This window comes from Physeter macrocephalus, chromosome 12 (assembly GCF_002837175.3).
Source record: "Physeter macrocephalus isolate SW-GA chromosome 12, ASM283717v5, whole genome shotgun sequence".
NCBI lineage: Eukaryota > Metazoa > Chordata > Mammalia > Artiodactyla > Physeteridae > Physeter > Physeter macrocephalus.
The window spans coordinates 47,069,002-47,081,261 of NC_041225.1; the positions used below are offsets into that span (position 1 = coordinate 47,069,002).

A 12,260-nucleotide genomic window follows, 5' to 3' on the forward strand; every position below is an offset into this window, starting at 1 on the left:
TGTGGCCTCTCCCGTTGCGGAGCACAGGCTCCGGACGCGCAGGCTCAGCGGCCACGGCTCACGGGCCCAGCCGCTCCGCGGCACGTGGGATCTTCCCGGACCGGGGCACGAACCCGCGTCCCCTGCATCGGCAGGCGGACTCTCAACCACTGCACCACCAGGGAAGCCCTGGATGCAACACTTTTGGATGTGATTCTGAAAGCTTTTATTGAGCGTTGTCAAATTTGTAAGCTTCATAGGGATGGACATCATATTTATAAATGCCCTTCTATAAGTGCTACCATAGATGTGAAATTCTTGACCTTAATATCGTCTTTGAAAATGTTAAATTGAGAATTCTGTTAACTTACGTTTTAAGAATTGGCGTATTGTATTACTGCAAGAGATTTGATTTTCAGCACAGTGCAACGTTCTTTCAAATGCATATGTCTTTTTTTCTAATTCCATTTTGTTTTAAAGCACATTTTAAATGTAGTTTTCTCATTTAGTAAAAGTTGTCTAATTGATATGAAGCCTGACTGGTTATTTTATTCCTTTTTTTTTTTCCCCTTTACAATGAGACATTTAAACACATTTTATTTAAATAGATTTTAATGTCTTTGACACATACTGAATTGGTTCTTTTTAAAAATTGTCCATGTACTACATATGATGTATTAGGTTAGGTCACACAGGCTTTTTATCTAATGTGATTTAAATATCTTCCTAACTGAAGAGAAAGTTGAGCAATTTTTAATAGAATTTTAGATGTACTCTTATCAGCATAGTGTGAAGGGGGTCTAGAAAATAAGCCTTTGGCAGGAGACAGGGCAGTCTTTAATTAATCTTAGTAATAGTCAAAACACATTAATTTGGATCCTACATATTGGGTTTTTGTAGTAATTTAGCCAGGTCAGTACTGAATATGAAAAAAATAGTCACTAATTAAGCAAATTAATATTTGTCGCTGAATTTGAAGAATAGAAATTTATCATGTTTTAAAATTATTCAAGCAGTCTTAAAATACTTTAACAGCTTCTAATCATATAATGTGTTCATTACAAATATTATTTACTTGGTAACTCTGCTACTTGAAATAAATAAAACTTTCTTAGCAGAAAAATATCCTATAATTCTAATGTCACTAATTTGTTCTTCCCTGTTGCTAATTTATATCATTTTTCCTCTGATTTTTAATAATTTTCTATATTCACATTTATTCTAAACGTCATGACATTCAGAGTCATTAAACACACTAGATAACTGTGATAATGTGATGGATCACATGGATTATTATGGTCCATTTTCTGTTCTTGAGTGGAAAGAATCAACTACAAATTGCATTTGAAGCTTTACCATTCATTATTTTAATTTTGACCGGGGGCCAATTTTAATCATGACCAGCAAGACGGGTTTGTTCAAAATGTTGAGTCAAAATATCTGCAAGCAGAATTTTAAAGTTTAAAATGTGGCTAGTTGGAAGCATAAGAGGTTATAATAGGCCTTTAAAAAAAAAAAATTTGTCTAGGGGAAAACCCAGGAGCATCTTGAGATGTGTCCCTTAAGAGTATATAAAAGTGTATTATATTGAGCCAAGGAACTTAAATATATCTCCATATATAAGTTCAGGTACATTCCTGTGTCTACTTGGCAACTGTAACTTCTGAACCAAAAGAACGAATTTTTTTCTTTCACATCTTTACACTAAAAATGTGTTTAGAGAAGGAAAATAGGCTTACTTTACTCTTGCTGCCCTGACTCAATCCACCTCTTCTCTTCCTTGTAAATCCATCCCTGAATAAAAGCTGTGCCTGAGAAAACACTTATTAATAGCCTGACTATACCAGTGCCCTCATGTAGAAATACTCTATCCCTTTTTTGCTGGTAGATTTCAGTGTTTTATAATTTCCTTAAACAGCTAAAAAGTGGTTAAAGGGAGTTTAAAGTGACAGGGTACCTTGCAAAATCAACAGCAGTTCAATAAAACATAAATTGATTCCATATAAGTATATGATGAAAGTTTTATCTTTTTTCTCTTTATAATGTTTCAACAAAAGTGAAATTTAGATACAGTGTAGAATTTTGATCTCTTCAGTTTTACCTGTACTTTTGAATGCCAGAATTTCTAAATAAACCCCCTGATTAGAAAAAAAATTTTTAATAAGAAATTTTCATTATTTTCCAATCTTAGAGTAATTTAACATCAAACTCCAGTTTACGTGGACCTAATGCAATATAGACTTTGTTGTGTCCACATTTCAAAACATGAAACTTTTGCAAGACAAATAAAACATCATTCTTTTTCCTTCTCCATCATTTCTATATATTTTGGGGTTTTTTGTTTTTTAAAAAAAGATACAAACAATCTTGAAGTTTACCTTTTTGGACTTAAGGCATAACATGAAATTGCACATTATTCTAAAGCTTAATTTTGAAATGAATTAGTTCTATCAAACCCTGTTTGCGTTTACATTATTTAAATTATATAGTATTTTATTTCTGTTCTTGCTGTAAATTCTAATGCTGTTCGTGGATTGTGCATTTCCTGTGCAATCAGTCTTTGCCTGTTGAGTTATTAACAGTGCAGTATAGAATCCAGATACTGAGCTTTCAGTTTCTTAGTTATCATTTCAGTTCAAAGCATGCTGCTTAATTGTGTGGAAGATCCTGTTGACAGTTATTAACAGTGCAGTATAGAATCCAGATACTGAGCTTTCAGTTTCTTAGTTATCATTTCAGTTCAAAGCATGCTGCTTAATTGTGTGGAAGATCCAATCCATTTTGTTGTCCAGCCACCATAATGTGCATCATTGGTTTTATGAAATATTCCAAAGCCTCTTGCTCAGTTTTATCTAAAGCTGGGGTCTTTCGAATGTATGCAGTATCATGAAAAGATTGTAGTTCTGGCATTCCAGAGCCAAGCATCATTGAGAAAAGATTTATGAAGAGATTGGCATGCTGCCGAATAGCTAGATAAGCCTTGTAACACATCTCCTGAAACCTCTCAAATTCTCTTGTCTTTGTGCATCCTTGGGCTCCTTTACTAATCACTATTAAGAAATCTTGGGTCAAAACAAATGGCACACGCTCTCGTTTATAACCAAAGTTTTCTTGTGATCCAAGAAGTGTCCAAAATCTATATGAAACAGTTGTCCATCATCTTTGACCAAGATGTTACTATTGTGACCATCTCCAGTTCCCAAAATGAAGGTAGCAACACAATACCCAACACATGAACATGTAAACAGATCGATGGCTGCATATTTCTCCCTTGTTCTTGTCTTTGAGCCACTGATGTAGTGTGTGGCTGTTGAACTGCAGGTCACCTTTCAGGCCTCCTTTAGGCTGAATTTGCATAATAGTGTGAGAATTTCTTACCACCTCAATAAGTCCCACACAGTCACCAACTGACCACCATAAGGTAACATTTGAAGATCAAAACCTTGATTTTGTCAGATATTTTCCATAATGCAAATAATTTGAAGTGTTAGCATATCTTGCCATAAATCATCACCATTTTTAAAGATGATCTCGTTCTGAAAGAGTAATTCTGACGTGATGTCTGGGTTCTCCCAATTCAACCACAGTGGCCTTTTTGCAGAGGACATAATTCGACACTTTTCAAGCCTGAGATTTCCCAGCTGATGAGCAGGGTTTAGAGGCAATAGAAAGCCCTGAAGAGCATCCATGAAATCTGGTAGCCACATTTGGTCAACTAAAAACTTCACCTGTACCTTCTGTGTTTCATCCTTCTTCTCTTGTTTGAGAATGTCAGTTAAGTTAATGAGCTCTTCCCATAGCTTCAACCTGCCTGTTCAGGTGTTTCAAATACACCCCACATGCACAGCAATAGGACTCCAAAAGCAGGCCAAACCTCTGTTTTATTGTGCATCTCAGATTTTAAATGCCAAAAGAAAAAGTGCCTAATCCTTTGACTAGTCAATGCTTTTTTGAGTAAAAATCTCACAAGTAGGTTATCCAAATACTGTTCATATTTTAGGACCTGTACTAGCGGAATTAGGTACTGAGAAAGTTTGTCATCTGTTAAATATTTTTCTAAGCGTTGAACAGCAAAACCTCGAACCATGGGATCTGGGTAATTGCAGTCCAGAAGCTCCATAGCCTGTTGAGGTTTGATTGGAGGCCAGTCGTTTACCAAGCAGTACATCTGAGCTACTTCATCTCTGGAATTCCATTTAACAGAATTAATTTGGGTAGAATTTCAGGGATAGTTACACAATAGTGTCTGTGGCTCCACAGAAAATCTCTTGCTCAGTGATTTCAGATAGAGGATCTCGTGTACAAATTGCTTGGAGCTGTTACCATTTTCTCAATTCATTGTCTCTAGCTAGTGTGTTACTCAGTCCTGCAGGGGAATAACTAAATCCTGCTTCTTGGGATACAGACCAATTGGCATGCTCTTCAATCACTGACATCTGGAAACTTCACCACACTGCAGAACCAGTCAAACTGCAACTCTAAACATGGAGTTTCTTTATTTGGATTTGATCCAGCTACACCAATAGAGTTCAGCAAATCTTCAAGTCCATGAGGTACTGGCCAAAGATTCAAAGCCATTTTTCCAGATACTAGAGTATCTGTGTAATCAAACAAGTTTATATTTCCCCAGGCCAATGGGCAGTGTTCCTTAAACGCTTTCAGCAAACAGCTACACCAATAGAGTTCAGCAAATCTTCAAGTCCATGAGGTACTGGCCAAAGATTCAAAGCCATTTTTCCAGATACTAGAGTATCTGTGTAATCAAGTTTATATTTCCCCAGGTCAATGGACAGTGTTCCTCTTTAGCACGCTTTCAGCCTTTAACAGAACAAATCGAAAGGCAAAGTCGAGCAGCATGAGGAAGATCAGGAATGTATATATCGTAATTCAGCCATTCATTCCACCGGGGATTGGAACAAGGTACTCTTTGAGGGTTCACATTATCACATAAGGGTTCTCCTCCATGGTAGATACCTGTTCTAACATAGATCTTGTCAATGTCTCGAATATTTACATTCACATAGGTTGCACAAAGAATTTTTATTCTGAGTGCACTATTTATAACCCAAAGGGATTTTGTAGATGTTTCTCCATTCGTATATGGCGTAGCTGTGGAGATGCATCTGGAATAAGATGGCATTGTAAAACAGTCCATTGGCAGTTGAGAGTAGAGCCTTTCTTTAGCCATCAGCATCAAACTGGGCATCCTCCCAAGCATTATACAGCTTCTTATATACTTAACTAAGGATATTTTTCTAGGAAGTATTCATCTTTTCACACTTTTAAAATATACTTGCCCTGATATTCTAAAACACAGAGTTTCAGTTGTTCAGATGATAGCAACATACTTTGAATTTTTTTCCTGATTGCTTCAGCAATTACTTTTTCTGGCACACAGTCATGGTTGATTTTCAGAGTATACTTCTGCTTGTCATTATTTGGAGAAACTATTACCCAAATCACCACTATTATTTGCCCTTTATCCAATTTATTATGTATGCGCTTTGGCGGTTCTCGTGAAGATTCTACATTTGGAGGATAGACATACATTGCTCTACCATGAGGTGAATTGAGATCCCTAAGATCCACAGCTTCTTTACAAACATTGAGAATATTTCTTCGAAGTCCTGTACTTCTGGATCTTTAACCATATCGAATTCACACACTAGCATGCCAACGGCAAAACCAATTTCCCGGTTGAGGATCTTTTCTTCATGGTTGCCTACTGGTTCAGTTACTTTTTAAAAGGGTTGAAAAAGCTTAAGGTCACAAAGTCGTCTTGTTTCATGAAAAAATTCTTCCGTTTCTGCTTGGGTAACACGAAAATGTAAGAAGATTAATCTTGAAGAAGGTGGTGAGGGTATTTTCTCACTTCTTTAAATAGTTCACGTTTTATAGTTATTAATGTAGCCTCACGGAGGCATTCTGAAGTTACTATCATCCCATTTGGTAGTAAACATTTTACTAGGAGTCTTGGCATCAAGTGGATGCCCCACAGTTCACCTTATGATGGTCTTGGAGGCATTGTTCTGATCCTTTACAAGTTTTACATAGAAAAGGACTTTGCAGAATTAGATGCGTGGCTGTCCCAAAGTAGAAATGCTCCGGCCTCTCGAACCTCCGCGGCTCTAACCGATTCGGGTCCCAGCCCCGCGGGCGGCACAGCCCTGCCTCCCGGCCGCCCTACCCCACCGCTCCGGAGCTGCCCGGCCAGGCCCGAGCCCTGCCTCGCCAGCGGCCAGGCGGCAGCAGCCCAAGACCTCAGCGGCCGCCTAGGAGATTTTAAAAGTCAAAACTTCCTTCAGCTACCACCTCTTACATTGGTTGACTTATTAAATCATAAACTAATTTCTTACTATTTTCTTTCTTGTACAGGTTGCCAGTGTTTTTATTAAACCTTATTTTTACAAAAGTGGCCATAATCTTTTTTCCTCTTAGGGATCTTTGCCAGCTAATGTGGTTACAAAATCTTACTTGTAACCCAGATTGTTTTGGCTATCAATAGAGTGGAAGATTTACAAATGTGTTGTGAGGTGTGTGTTGTATGTATGTGAAAGGGAGGGAGAACAAATTGCCTGAAGCTCACAGATTCAGCATTTCTTTTTTTTCTATTTTTTATTTTTCTAAAATGATTTTATTTAAATAATTTTGACTCAAACTTTTAGCATTAATTGTAATTTGTATTTTGCCTTTGCATCTTTTTTTTTAACATCTTTATTGGAGTATAATTGCTTTATTTGTCACAGGTTACCCTTTCCCCTTCCCATATCCTCAAGTCCATTCTCTAGTAGGTCTGTGTCTTTATTCCCATCTTGCCCCTAGGTTCTTCATGACCTTTTTTTTCTCTTAGATTCCAAATATATGTGTTAGCATACATATACAATGGAATATTACTCAGCCATAAAAAGAAATGAAATGGAGTTATTTGTAGTGAGGTGGATGGACCTAGAGTCTGTCATACAGAGTGAAGTAAGTCAGAAAGAGAAACAGCATTTCTTTGATACTGCGTGCAAAAAGGTGGGAACCTAAGATCTATCCCTGGAGGTTTTCAGTCAAGCCTGGCCTGGGCTCACCAAGTAAGATGTGTTTTAATTTTTGCAGCTTCCTAAATCTGAGTAATTCAGTAGATGTACAGGCCAAAATTCTTCCTGAGAGAGCAATGACACCACAACTAAACATGTGAAGCTATCAGACTTTTACACCAATTATTATTACAATAGTGTGCCTTTTAGCACACTAATTTATAGTCTATCATGTATAAACACTGATTATTGACAAAGTCACAAAGACAGAGTACAGTACAACAGGAAAGTAGTCCAGAGGAGTCCTTAATGTATGTAATACGTTTAACTGGAATAACTTAAGTCTTAAATCTCCTAGTGTATTTCTCAGGAAAAAAGAGCCGAGGAAACAAAACCGGGGTGATGAAACTTTATATCTGGCTACCTCCAATATGTGATTCTCAAACTGATACTGGCAGTTTCTGAAAATGCTGTCACTTACCAACAGATTATTAACAGACTGACACCTACCCCACCATTCTTGGGGTAAACATGAGCTCTGTCTCTAGCTCTCTTAGTGTAATAAGGATTCCTGAGAATGCAGGCGTGAGGGGCGGAATCACTTGACAAATCGTATTCCGGTCGAACTCAGAAAACTACTCAACTTACCAAATTAAAAATTAATAACCTACTTCAATACCTCAGAAGAACTTATGTGAGGCCGAGGGTCCCATTTTCTGTTACGCATCTGTTATGCAGTGTATGCCTTAAGTTTTAGAAACAAATCCCTGTCTCCTGGGATAATTGCCTCAGGTTTCTGTAGCCCATCTCTAGCTGGGGCCTGGTAACACCACTGAAATTAATTTGATAATATCAAAAATCTAGGTTAAAAGCTTTCTACTTAATAGGGCTTCCCTGGTGGTGCAGTGGTTAAGAATCTGCCTGCCAATGCAGGGGACACGGGTTTGAGCCCTGGTCCGGGAAGATCCCACATGCTCTGGAGCAACTAAGCTCGTGTGCCACAACTACTGAGCCTACGATCTAGAGCCCGCGAGCTGCAACTACTGAAGCCCATGTGCCTAGAGCCCGTGCTCCGCAACAAGAGAAGCCATTGCAATGAGAAGCCCACACACCGCAATGAAGAGTAGCCCCTGCTCGCCGCAACTAGAGAAAGCCCACAAATAGCAACAAAGACCCAATGCAGCCAAAAATAAATTAAATAAATTAAAAAAAGAAAACACCACTTTATAGCAGTACACCATATATACTCAATAAATATTTGTTAAAAAAAAAGCTTTCTATTACTGTACTGTACAGCCTGTTTTTCATGGGAGACCCTAATCTTTTATTAAGTGAGTATCCCAAACTCTTTGGGTATCCTCACTGACAGATTAACACAAATTGTGATCTATTCCATTTTTGAAAGAAAATCAATTATTTGCTGTACAGATCCGTTAATATGTTGGGCATTCCTTCAAAAAGTTGTTCTATTTGGTCCTTAGAAGCCTTTGGGTCTAGATCAGTCTAATTGTGACCAGAATGTATGGACAGATTTTTTGTCTCTTGTTCGCTGATGTGTCTCCAGCTTCTAGAGTAGTGCCTGGCACATAGTACGTATGCAAATGTTGGTTTAATGAATGGCAAATGAGTTTCAAAAATCACTATTACTACCACTATTTTGACACTGACCTTTTGGAGAAATTAGCGAAAAATAATATAGTTGCAGTTTTTATTTATCTTCATCTAACTGCTTTTTGCCTCGTACAAGAATGCTGGAATAGTCTCAGGAGAAGATTGATCTGGGTCTATATGGCAAAAATAGTTTGTTGTCAAAACTGTAATCCTTATTTGGTAAAATATTGGTAAGTATGAGAAGTCAGTGTTCAGTTAGTTGAAGGAACGTTTCTCAGCTAGCTGCTGACAGGCACATTGGGGAAGTTGCCTCTTGTTCAGAATCAAACTTTCCAAGATCCTTATGGGTACTTTCTTGCCTCCCCTTTGCCACAGTTTATTTAGGTTCTCTTTTATTGACCTTAAAGTCATCTTTGTTGTGAGCCACTTCGAATATTTTTAGGAAAGTGATATAGTTTGTGTACCATTTTGTGTTTCAAAAGTCACCTAGTAAATATGAACACTTAAAACCAGGAATCAAAACTTGAAAGTGGAGAGGCTATTGCCTCATTTTAACAAATAAGGATTATGTCATAGGCAGAAGCAAGAATGGGGAGAAATCAAGAAAGATATTTTCATTAATGAGCAAAAAAGTGAGGTACAGTGGAGAAAACTATTCTAGAGAGAAATTTTATAAAGTCCTTCTAGCTAACTATTGTTCTATCCTAATACTTCTGAAGACTTTTTTATCTCTACCATATAAAAGAGCAGTCAGCCAGACTGCATTCTTGGTCATAGTGCAAAATTCCAGGAAGGGAGTTTTGCCCAGCTTGAATCAAGGGCCGGCCCTTATGACTCCAATGAGTGAGGAAGGGGAGAGGATATTGCATGAATATAGCTGCTATCCCTACACCCAAGTGGTTTGGGAGGTTCAGTAGAACATTTCCTAGAAAAGGGGTGCTGAAAATAAAGGTGTCCTCTACAATACACCTTAGAAGATAATCTAGTCACAAAAAGTCTGAAAATATGACATTGGCAAGATGTCGACTAATGGAAACTCTTACTTAAAATTGGTAAAACTACCTGGGAAATGAATTTAACATTGATAATCTTGTATAGTTGAAACTGTGCATACTCTAAAACCCATCAGTTTCACTTTAAAGCATTTATGGAAAAACTACATGAGTGCACCATGGGGCATACATATATAAACAGAAGTATTGTAGTATTCAAAATATTTGACTTTAATACATGGGCACTGACCAGACAACCAACTCATCAGAGCCTGTGCAAGCTATAAATAACTAATTTGGCTTTACAGAGGCATAGCAGCTGATAACCAGGTCTCTGCATGGGAATACTCAGAGCATTCATAGCAAAAAATAACACAAGTGACCTGACAGAACCATTGATTATCGTATATTTACAGAATAATCCTATACAGGAATGAAAATTATTTACTGGCATTCATTAGTGTGTCTAAATCTTGAAACTATGAAGAATACAAAGAGTATTAAATTTTCAAACAGGATTTGTGTTTAAGAATACGGTAGGGCTTCCCTGGTGGCGCAGTGGTTGAGAGTCCGCCTGCCGATGCAGGGGACGCGGGTTCGTGCCCCGGTCCGGGAAGATCCCACATGCCGCGGAGCGGCTGGGCCCGTGAGCCATGGCCGCTGAGCCTGCGCGTCCGGAGCCTGTGCTCCGCAACGGGAGAGGCCACAACAGTGAGAGGCCCGCGTACCGCAAAAAAAAAAAAAAAAATACGGTAAATCTAAAAAGAAAATGGAATGGGGGAATTAATTCCCTGGCGGTCCAGTGACTAGGACTTGGCACTTTCAATCCCTGGTTGGGGAACTAAGATTCTGTAAGTTGGGGAGGGGGGGATGCGAAAAACAAAAGTCACCTCTGCTGGGGAAGTAAGGGGAGGAGGAGGAGCATACAGAACCTCAACAGTATTGTTTAATGTTCTATTCCTTGGATCTTAGGTTCATGCTTTTTGGGTGGGCATTGGCTTCTTGAGTTTTTGTTGTATGCTTAGCTTGCATATATGTTACTAATATTCTTTTGTACTTATCAAATATTTCATTTTTAAAAAATTTATATGCAATCCCATTTATGGGAAAGAGGCCTAGCTTTTGATTTAAAGTGAGAGATGGGCAACTCTTCCTTTCACTTGAACCCTTAGGAGCCACTGTAAGGTTATTAATTGGCCTGATTTCAATTTCCTTGTGTCTCAGGGAATAGGCCTGAGGAAAGGGAGTGAGACAAGAGAATGGCCAGTTAGTGGAGCAGTCAAAACACACATTTATAGATGCATTAAGTTTGCTTTTATGGCCTCCGTTTGTGGTAACCCCAAATAATTACAATAGTAACATCAAAGATCACTGATCATGGATCACCATAACAAATATAATAAAAATGAAAATGTGTGTAATATTGCAAGAATTACCCAAATGTGACAGACATAAAGTGAGAAAATGCTGCTGGAAAAGTGGCGCTAATAGACTTGCTCTACGCAGGGTTGCCATAAACCTTCAATCTGTAAAAAATGTAGTATCTGCAAAGCACAATAAAACAAAGCAGTATGCCTGTAGTAGTCATTAATTGTTCAGTAAACATTCTGTGTACTCAAGGCTGGAAATTGGTAGTCACAGTAAACCTGATAAGTTGTGGAAAAGAGAACCACCAGGGAAAGAGAGAATGAGGCTCAAAGCAGTGTTTTCCTAGGAGAATCAGTATTTAAGGTTTTCACAACCAGTTTATGCTTCTTGGTTCATTCCCCCATTTAACGGCCATGGGGAAAATATCCAAGGCGCTTATAAGGAAAAATGAGTTCGCAGATTGTGTCCTCTTTCACGTAGGTGATTTTTTGCCATCATCTAGCTGTGTGAGAGCCCGAGAAAGAAGGGAGCTAAATGTTCATTCTTCAGAGTTGCTGACTGAGGAACTAATTGCTGGGAAGTGCCACAAATACGCAAGGCCAAATTGCTTAAGTGTGATAGTTGTGGTAACTGAAAAATCTAGAAGCAATGCAAATATCAAAATGATTTACATTTGGTCCATCCACTCTGGACTATTATGCAGTCGTTAAGAATATTTAGAAAGACTGTAGCAACATGAAAAAAGGCCATGATACGTTAACAGGGGAAAAAAAGCAGGTTATACGTTAGATAGAAGGGAAGTGAAGAGTAAAAGATGTCACGTACAAAATTTAAAAGCTATGAAGAATCCTTTTACTTATTCATTGAACATTTATTAAGCACCTTACATCCCAGGCACCAGGTCAAAAAGAAAAGGTTCCTGTAGAAGAAATTAGTTTAGAACAATAGATTTAACAGGATAGAATAACATTACCCCTTCTCACAAAGAGCCACGGTGCTCACACCATTCTTTTTTGGTTTAGGTTGTCTCTTCCTCTGTTTCTACAGTTATTTTAACGTAGCAGTAATTTACAATTGCTGCTGCGAAGTTCACCTCTGATTCTTCGTCCTTCTGCTTCTGACGTCTCCGTTTACCGCGTTCCTGCCAGTGTGTGTGCCTGGTGCGGTGGGGGACGGGTAAGTTAAGACCTGACGTCCCAGCCCGGCAGGGCCTCTCCATCTCGCAGCAGGGAAGATAAATGGCTCTAATCCAAGCCTGACTTTGGTAAGTGTCCAAGGGTAAGGCGTT

The 12,260-nt window shown here is 38.4% G+C and overlaps 1 pseudogene; it reads right to left on the reverse strand.

Moving 5' to 3' along the window:
* Positions 1-2,714: 2,714 nt before the first annotated feature.
* On the reverse strand, positions 2,715-6,318 carry LOC102993264 (phosphatidylinositol 4,5-bisphosphate 3-kinase catalytic subunit alpha isoform-like; annotated as a pseudogene).
* Between the last annotated feature and the right edge of the window lie 5,942 nt (positions 6,319-12,260).